The following is an 8,876-nucleotide window of genomic DNA, read 5'->3' on the forward strand; positions in this document are numbered from 1 at the left end:
AGGTGCGTCCCAGTTGCCCACAGTGGAACATGCGCTTTATGCACTTTACTCGCTTCTCTTCCCGGCACCAACCCCCACCCCCGGCCTGTCTCACCCTCTTCTGGTGTTCTGGGGATCACTTCCTAAGAAAACTGCCGTGACCAAACCCTAGTCTGAGGGTTTGCTACCAGACAATCCAAAACTTGGATAATGACTAGAAATCTGCAAACTAAACTAGCTTTCTTAGCTTAGTATGGGGAAAAAAATCCTAATACTCCTAGTTAATGCTCATGAATGTCTTTGATAAGCTTCTGCCCTGGAAAACAACACCTGTACCAAAGTCTTGTTCGTTCATGGCTCTCAGCATTAAATTTGAAAAGTTGGAAAACAGCAAATAATTGTATTTTTGAAGTTCAATTTTACTTTGCTCCCTGCCAGCACCTGAAAACAGATGGTATCCATTCAGATGAAAATGAGGTATGAAAGTGGATTTTATTAAGATTAACATGCAATTTCGGTTTTGCTTTATTATGCATACCACAGATAACTGTGAGTTTCCTGTAAATAGATCTTATATATGACATAATTCATAGTTATTCATGGTCTACCAATTACACTGAAATTATGACTGGAGTTACTGCAGAAACTCAATAATCATTACTGTGTAATTTGCAGTTCTCCGGATTGGGGAACTCTTTGGAAGCCGCAAGTAACTAGCCAATTGTTTTTAGAGAGTACAGTAATGACTGTTATTACTGAGAAGTTGAATGAAGGAAGCTCCTTTTTATGCCCTGACAATTACTTGATAATTATACTTGATGCTATCATTAAAAAAAAAAAATAGCCAAAAGCCCAACAGATAAACAGACAGCAAACTAAGTATATAACAGTCCAATAATGTAGGCCGGTATTGTTGGCTGTGAAAATTAACACAATCTTGTATTGATTTTTATTTCTCTAATGGGAACACCTGGCTATACAAGTCTACTTAATTAGATGGATTGCCTTGGCTTGTGAATGGTGTTAGAACAGCAAATGAAATTGAATGGAAGATTTCTGAGATTTTGTTTATTATATGGAAGTACAACAGGCTGCAAAGATGATTCAAACTAAGTCACCCTCGCCTTACTCAAAACAAACCTAGCTCTATCCTCCCTTCAAAGCTCCTGGAATACTGTGTCCAAACCCACTTCCATTTCCTTTCAGTTACCTGACCCTGGACTAGAGTTTATTACTACAGCCCACTTCTCCGAAAATCTTCATCTTCTAGAGATAAAGCCCATGCAAAGACATTTAAGTACTTGAAAAGCAATATTCCGCCTCTACTTTTTTTCTCTTTTAAACTAGGCCATAGTAGGCTTTCTTCAGACATTTTTTGTACAGAAAAATATACTTCTCCTTGAGAATGGACCCCAGGCTAAATAGTTGGCCATTCAAAGCTTGTTTTTCATCCCAATTACCTCCTTCCTCACCCGATTCCTCCTCCACGCGCCTTTAGATGTTCAGTGCACGCCTGAGAAAAAGCCTGCTTTTATGACAGCATCTCATGCCAGCCCATGTGTTACCTTTCCCGGTGATCATTGCTCTGGAAAATTACCCTAGGGAGTGAATAAGGTTGTCTCCCTTTCTTAAAGCACCTCAGCCCGTGGGTGGGGAAGGCATTTGGGGAGGGCCAAGTGGCTTCTGAAATGCGGTGTCACAGGCTGCACCTTACCAAGTTACCTTCCTGCAACCATGGATATAGCTGGCGAAAGAGTATACCACCCTGACTTCCCTGCTAGAGAAGTGGAATTCTGTCTGAAAACAGCCACCATGACAGCAACAAGACTTAGTCTTTGATGCCCTCATTTTCTGCAGTGGCTCTTCCAAAATAAAAGCTCCTGCCTTTCACTGTTAAGTTGCCCTGGGAACCACTTTAATATGTTTATTAAGATCTTTGTTCATGCTCCGTCTCACTGCTAGTATGGGGCTCCTATTTTTAATTTTAATAAGGCTTACACTAGCCAGCTCACTGAAACCTCCCTCTTATATTTTTATTGAACCCATCAACTCCAACTGTTTATGACTAAACCATTTTATTTAACAGTCTCCAAAAGCACCCCATAAAATGCTTCATGAGTCCTTTCTTGGGGATGTTTTAATGAGCAAGACCTACTATACTTTCAAAATTCCCGTGATCAAAGTCTCATTCACTTTTAGAAAACTCCAGTGGGTGGCAATACCATCTGTAGAAGATCTGTGGAATGAAATGACAAACTGACATGGTGCTGCTCAGCTCTCCCTCTTCTGGGTAACTTCTCACCTCCTTCCACAGAGGTGGGCCACCAGCAGCCATGTTTATACCACACATCTCCACAGCCCTGGCCAGAGCCGATTGGACCTGAGGGGAACACCTAACCAAAGTTGGGCCGATACCATTCTCTGTCTCGGGAATTTGGAACTGAGACTGAGAACTTAGCTGGTCTGTGTGTAGCTTTGCAAGCTCAGAGGGTAGATGTCATGTGCTGCACTGTGGACAGGGAAAGCCAATCTGAGGAGAAAAAGGAATGAGGTCAACAGGTAGGGAGGACTAGACATCAGGGCAGTTTTCTGACTGCATTCCAGTGCCTGGGTCCAGCCCTGGCCCAGCTCAGTTTCATTTGTGCCCGCCTTCAGGTTCCATGAGTCTCTCTGCAAAGCCCTCAGTTCTGCTAAAACTGGACTCTTCCCATGGGCTAGGTGATGCTTTTAAACATATTCACAAATTCTCTGACACTATTGCCTTCCAATGGTGAAGACTAATTTCCTTCTCCTTGAATGTAGGCTGGATTTTGTGACCTGCTTTTTTTTTTTTTGAGACAGAGTCTTACTCTGTCGCCTAGGCTAGAATGCCGTGGCATCATCATAGCTCACAACAACCTCCAACTCCTGGGCTCCAGCCATCCTCCTGCCTTAGACTCCCAAGTAGCTGTGCCTAAGGCACCATGCCTAGCTAATTTTTTCTATTTTTAGTAGAGATGGGATCTTGCTCTTGCTCAGGCTGGTTTCAATCTCCTGACCTTGAGCAATCCTCCTACTTCGGCCTCCCAGAGTGCTAGGATTACAGGCGTTAGCCACTGTGCCTGGCCTCCTGTCCCACTTCTAACAATTAGAACAAGATGGAATTAACAGAGTGTGATTCCTGATGCCAAGTCATGTAATGTGTTGCCACTCCACCTCGCTCCCTTGCACCTCGCCCACCCTGGGGCCATCCAGCACCCATGTTTTGAGAACACTCAAGCAGCCTGTGGAGGAGCCTGAGTTGAGTTCTTCTTGCCAGTCACAGCATGAGCCACAGTGGAAGTGGTTCCTCCAGCCCCAGCTGAGCCTTTATTGACTGCAGCCCCCGTCAACATTTCAAGTAAAGTCTCATGAGACTCCAAGCAAGGATAATAATTGTTTATTGTTTTAAGTTTTGGGGCGATTTGTTACAAAGCAGCCTTCAAGGACCCGAAAGGTCTGGGCACCCTTTCAGTTGTCACTTCCAACCCTGCTCTCCCTGCTCACAATGTTCTGACCATGTATTTCCCTCCTTGCCACCTGCACATGGGATCCCTGTGACCTGAATAGCATTCCCCAAATAGCACTTTCTCCTCTTTTAGGTCTCAGCTTACATGTCAGTGCCTCAAGGTGGCCTTACCCCACCCTCAACCTACAGCCTGTTCTTCCACCATCCCCTCCATTCTCTCCCAGGATCCTGTCCTAGTCTTCATGGATTTTACTGTAACTTAATAATTATATATTTATTTGATTGGGCGTTTTCTTGTTAATATCTACCTTTCTACTCTAAGTCCAGAGCCAAGCACGTAGTAGATTCTCAATATTATTCGCAGAATAAATATTGTAAATGAAGAGGTTTCCATTAGTTACACCAAAGGGTCCTAATTAATGCCCAACACAGAAACACTAGGCCAAGAAACACAGATTCTATTTTCTCATTTGCAGTAAGCCAAATGACCTTTTCAAGGTATTTTTAGCTCTTCAAAGAAACCTGCAGGACAGGTAGAAACTCACCTACTGGAAAGGGCTTGGAGCCCAGGTGGGGAGGCTGTCAGAGGCCGAACAGTTAAAGAATCGTGGACGAGCTGGCCCATGACTGCAAACCACAGGCCCCAGCTCTCACAGGCCACTCTGCCACTCTGCCACTCTCTGTCCACCCGCAGGCTCCGCATACCTTGTTTTCCAGCCCTTCTTAAAACGGCAGCATTAACCCTAATCCCAGAAGGTTAGAAAGGTTTTGTTCCCACTACACCTGGTGTAGAGTTCCTGATTTCCTTTCTAGAAACTATTCATTCTCCTGCTCCCCTCCTTGATGACACAGAAGGGAGTTCTTCTCCTCCCCCTCACTCCACCACCCCCTCCCCAGGTTTCTCGGCTCCTTTCTCCCTGAAGTCCTCTGCTCCACCACATTCTCCAACTGTCTGACACCCCCAGCACTGCCCCCAACTCCCACCTAAGTCTGTAACGTGCCCCTTGGGATCTCTACAACCTTGGTGACATCCATCCCTAGGCTCACCCACAGGTAAGGTGACTCCTCTGCACAACTGGCAGGACCTAAGCCTTGGGAGTGAGGGGACACAGGCAAGCTCTGGGAGTAGCCGTTTCAGAGCCAGAGCCCATGGATGGTTCATGTGGCTGAGTAGGTACCTGGCCACAGCTCGTGCCCAGGTGCTTGTTCTCCCTCCCTCTCTCTCACCTGGGACCACTGGTCTCAGTCTGTCTGGGTCTCTGTTTCTCCCTGTGCATCTGCCACTTTCTTTCTTTGCTCTCGGCCAGCTTCCTTACACAAGGCTCACCCTGTGATCCCTCTCCACAGACCCACACATCACAGGACCCACCGGGATTTCTCTCTGTGCCTTTTACTTCTAATTCCCAAAATAGCTTCCGAGACATTCAGATCATCTCTTTAGGCCAAGCTATGCCAATCAGAGGACACCAGCCAGTGGTCTGGGGCTCTGAGGGGCTGGAAGCAGGGTCCTCAGCAGACTGTGGGCAAGAACTCTTCTAGAAGGGAACGTGGTGGGCAGGCCTCCCGAAATGTCACTCCTCCACTGAGACCTGCCTCTTGCGAGGTTAAGTGTGATCCGAGGGTCACTCAACAACCTCAATTTCTACTCTACCAATCCTCAGAGTTCAAGGAATTGTCTCCAGAAAAAACCTGCTGTTGGACAGTGTGTTGCACACGGCACAGCTCGGAATCTTACAAAATAGGACAGTAGAGACCATCTAGTTCAGGAATAGCAAACCTGACTCATCTCATGCCAACTCTGGCTGCCTGCAGCTTTGTGAAGAACGTGCTCCCGTCGTCCTGTGAGGTTTGGGTGTGAGTAATTTGCTGGATGTTTGTTTGAACATGTGAGTCATTCACCATCATTTCCTCAGGGGGACTATTTCTTTCCTACTCTGTGTGGTGGAGTGGAGTGTTTCTCATGGTGTCTTGTCCCTTCTGTCCTTGGTGGGTGGCAAATAAGCCAGGCTCAATCAGTTATAGTACACCCTCCCTCTGGCCTCAAGGGTGGGTGCAAAAAGGATATGTGATCCCCACAGGACCATTTAGAGTGTTTTCTGTGATAGGTATGTCTTGTTAAGCTCACATGCTGAGGCTGCCGACTGCCCTCCTCCCCAGCCTGGAGACGACAAAGTCCTACAGAACAGGGAGTTGGGGAGAGAGAGACAGAGAGAAAGAAAGAGACACTAAATACTATCTGTTTGAATATTTGACCTACTGGATTTAACTATGCCCAAAGAAACCAATAAATTCCTTGTTTTTCTTAAACTGCTTGAGTTGAGTTTTCTGTCCCATGCAACTAACAGAATTCTAACGAATAAGTCCATTCATTTTATATCTGAGGGGACTGTAACCCTCAGTTACAGGGGTTGGACAGTCCCCAACCCCTGGGCAGAGGACCAGTACTGGTCTGTGGTCTGTTAGGAATCAGGCTACACAGCAGGAGGTGAGCGGCCGACAAGCAAGAAAGCTTCACCTGCATTTACAGCCGCTCCCCATCGCCGGCATCACTGCCTGAGCTCCGCCTCCTGTCAGATCAGCGGCAGCGTTAGATTCTCATAGCAGCTCGAATCCTACTGTAAACTGCGCATGCGAGGGATCTAGGTTGCATGCTCCTTATGAGAATCTAATGCCTGATGATCCAAGGTGGAGCTGCAAAGGTAATGCTAACACTAGGGAGTGGCTGCAAATACAGATTATCGTTAGCAGAGAGGTTTGACTGCACAGAGACCATAATAAATCAATTACTTGCAGACTCAAATCAAAACCCTATCAGTGAGTGGCAAGTGACAGCTGCATCTGGTGGCAGGCTTTGTAGTGGCAAGTGAGCATCTTACTTCAATTGTACAGCTGCATCTGGTGGTACGCTGTAAGTCAGAATCTAATACTTATTTTAGTCCATGTGTGGCCTGCCCATTATTTTATTTACCGCTTCTGTCCATGCCTCTTTCCTGCACTGCACACTTGTCTCAGTCACAGTTTTGGCAAGCCCACAAGCCAACCCTAGCAAAATGTATAAAAAACCAAACATCACTGGAGAGCTTCTTTGAAAATGGAAAAAGACCCAATGATGAGACAGCAGAAGACTCTAAGACTGCCAACAAAATGAAAGCTGCATTTAAAAGAAAAGATCGAATCCTACTTAAATTACAGGTTCATTGCAACAGGTGGTTCACATTCTCTAAGGCCACTTTGTATAATATGTGGAAACCAGCTATCCAACAAAGCCATGAAACCTTCAAAACTGCTTTGCCACATGGAGAACAAGCATCTTTGGCTGGTCTCATGGTAGTGTGTTATCAGAACATATTAACATTAATGTCATTAATGTTGGTATACAACCCCCCACTGCCAAATTCAACTGGCTTAAAAAAAAAGACAAGCCCTTGTAGTTTTTTAAAAGAAAAAACTGTGAGCCAAATAACAGAAGCAATTGTTGAAGGCCACCACCTCATCAAATGTGTCTGCACTGAGAACATCATTCTTAGTGGCTAACCGCATTACTAAAGCTAAGAAGCCCTTTACTTTTGGTGAACAGTTGATCCTGCCTGCTGCTAAGGACATTTGCAGAGAACTTTTAGGAAAGGCTGCAGTTCACGAGATGGCCGGTGTTCCTCTTTCAGCTAGCACCATGACTACACAAATTGATGAAATAGTAGAGGATATTGAGGTACAACTGTTAGGATTAATGAATCACCAAGGTACACAATCCAGATCGATGACTTTACCAATGTTGACAACAAGGCAATAATTCGATATATTTTTCAGGAGGATGTGTATGAGGATATGTTATGTCCACTTTTGTTGACAACCAACAAACAGTTGCAGAATTATTCAAGTCTGTGAATGATTATACATCAGGAAAACTGAATTGGTCATTTTGTGTCAGTATATGCATAGATGGATCAGCTGCCATGACTGGAAGACTTTCTGGTTTCACTACTTGGGTCAAGGTTGCTTCTGAATGTGAGCCTACACGCTGTGTTATTCATAGAGAAATGCTGGCTAGCTGAAAAATGTCACCTGAACTAAACAACGTTTTGCAGGATGTGATTACAATTATCAACCACATTAAAGTACATGCCCTTAACTCCTATCTGTTCACGCAGCTCTGTGAGCACACACGTCTTCTCTTATACACAGAAGTGAGATGGTATTCTAAAGGTAGATCACTGGCCAGAGTTTTTGTGTTACAAGAGCCACTCCAGGGATTTCTTTTAGAAAAACAGTCACCACTGGTAGCACATTTCAGTGACCCAGAATGGGTCACAAAACTTGCTTACTTGTGTGACATATTCATCCTGCTCAACAAACTCAATCTGTCAGTTCAGGGGAGAGCAACAACTGTGTTCAAGTTGGCAGATGAAGTAGCAGAATTCAAAGCCAAACTGTAATTATGGGGGTGAGGAGTGAACACTGGGATTTTTGACATGTTTCAGACATTAGCAGAGATTTTGAAACAAACTGAGCCAGGGTCTTCTTTCTCCCAGCTGGTGCATGATCACCTGTCTTGGCTTTCAAAAGAGTTTGAGGATTACTTCCCAACACAAAAGACCCCCAAACTGGGAAGGAAATGGATCCAAGACCCATTTGTGAAATAAGCAACAATCAACTTTGTCCGTGCTAGAAGAAGATCAACTGCTTGAGATTGCAAATGATTGTGGCCTTAAAAGTATGTTTGAGACAACTTCAAATATCCATATGTTCTGGAATAAAGTCAAGGTGGAATAGCCTGAGATTGCCACAAAAGTACTGAAAAGCCTCCTTCCATTTCGAACATCTTATCTTTATGAAACAGGGCTTTCTGTGGTGCCAGCAACCAAATGAGATTACTGAGTAGACTGGACATAAGCAACACACTTAGGGTGTCACTGTCTCCTATCAACCCAAGATGGGACCATCTAGTTGCAGGAAAATGAGCTCAGGGCTCCCACTGATTCTGCATTATGGTGAATTGTATAATTATTTCTTTTTATTTTATTTTTTATTTTAGCATATTATGGGGGTACAAGTGTTAAGGTTACGTATATTGCCCATACCCCCCTCCCCCTTGTATAATTATTTCTTTATATATTATTAATGTAATAATAATAGAAATAAAGTGCACAATAAATGTAATGCACTTGAATCATCCCAAAACCATTCCCCTGACCATCCCCTCAGTTGTAGAACAATTGTCTTCTATGAAACCAGTCTCTTGTGCCAAAAAGGTTGGGGACCGCAGGGCTAACTGATTTGCCTAAGACCATTCATCTAGTTAGTTATAAGATCAATTGGAAAGCAGGTTCTAAAAGAATGTAAAATGAACCATCTATTCTTATTGGGTCAGAGAAAAAGGCCATGTGGAAAGGTATTTAGATGCTGATTCTAT

The sequence above is a fragment of the Microcebus murinus genome, chromosome 8 (assembly GCF_040939455.1).
Source record: "Microcebus murinus isolate Inina chromosome 8, M.murinus_Inina_mat1.0, whole genome shotgun sequence".
NCBI classification, from domain to species: Eukaryota; Metazoa; Chordata; class Mammalia; order Primates; family Cheirogaleidae; genus Microcebus; species Microcebus murinus.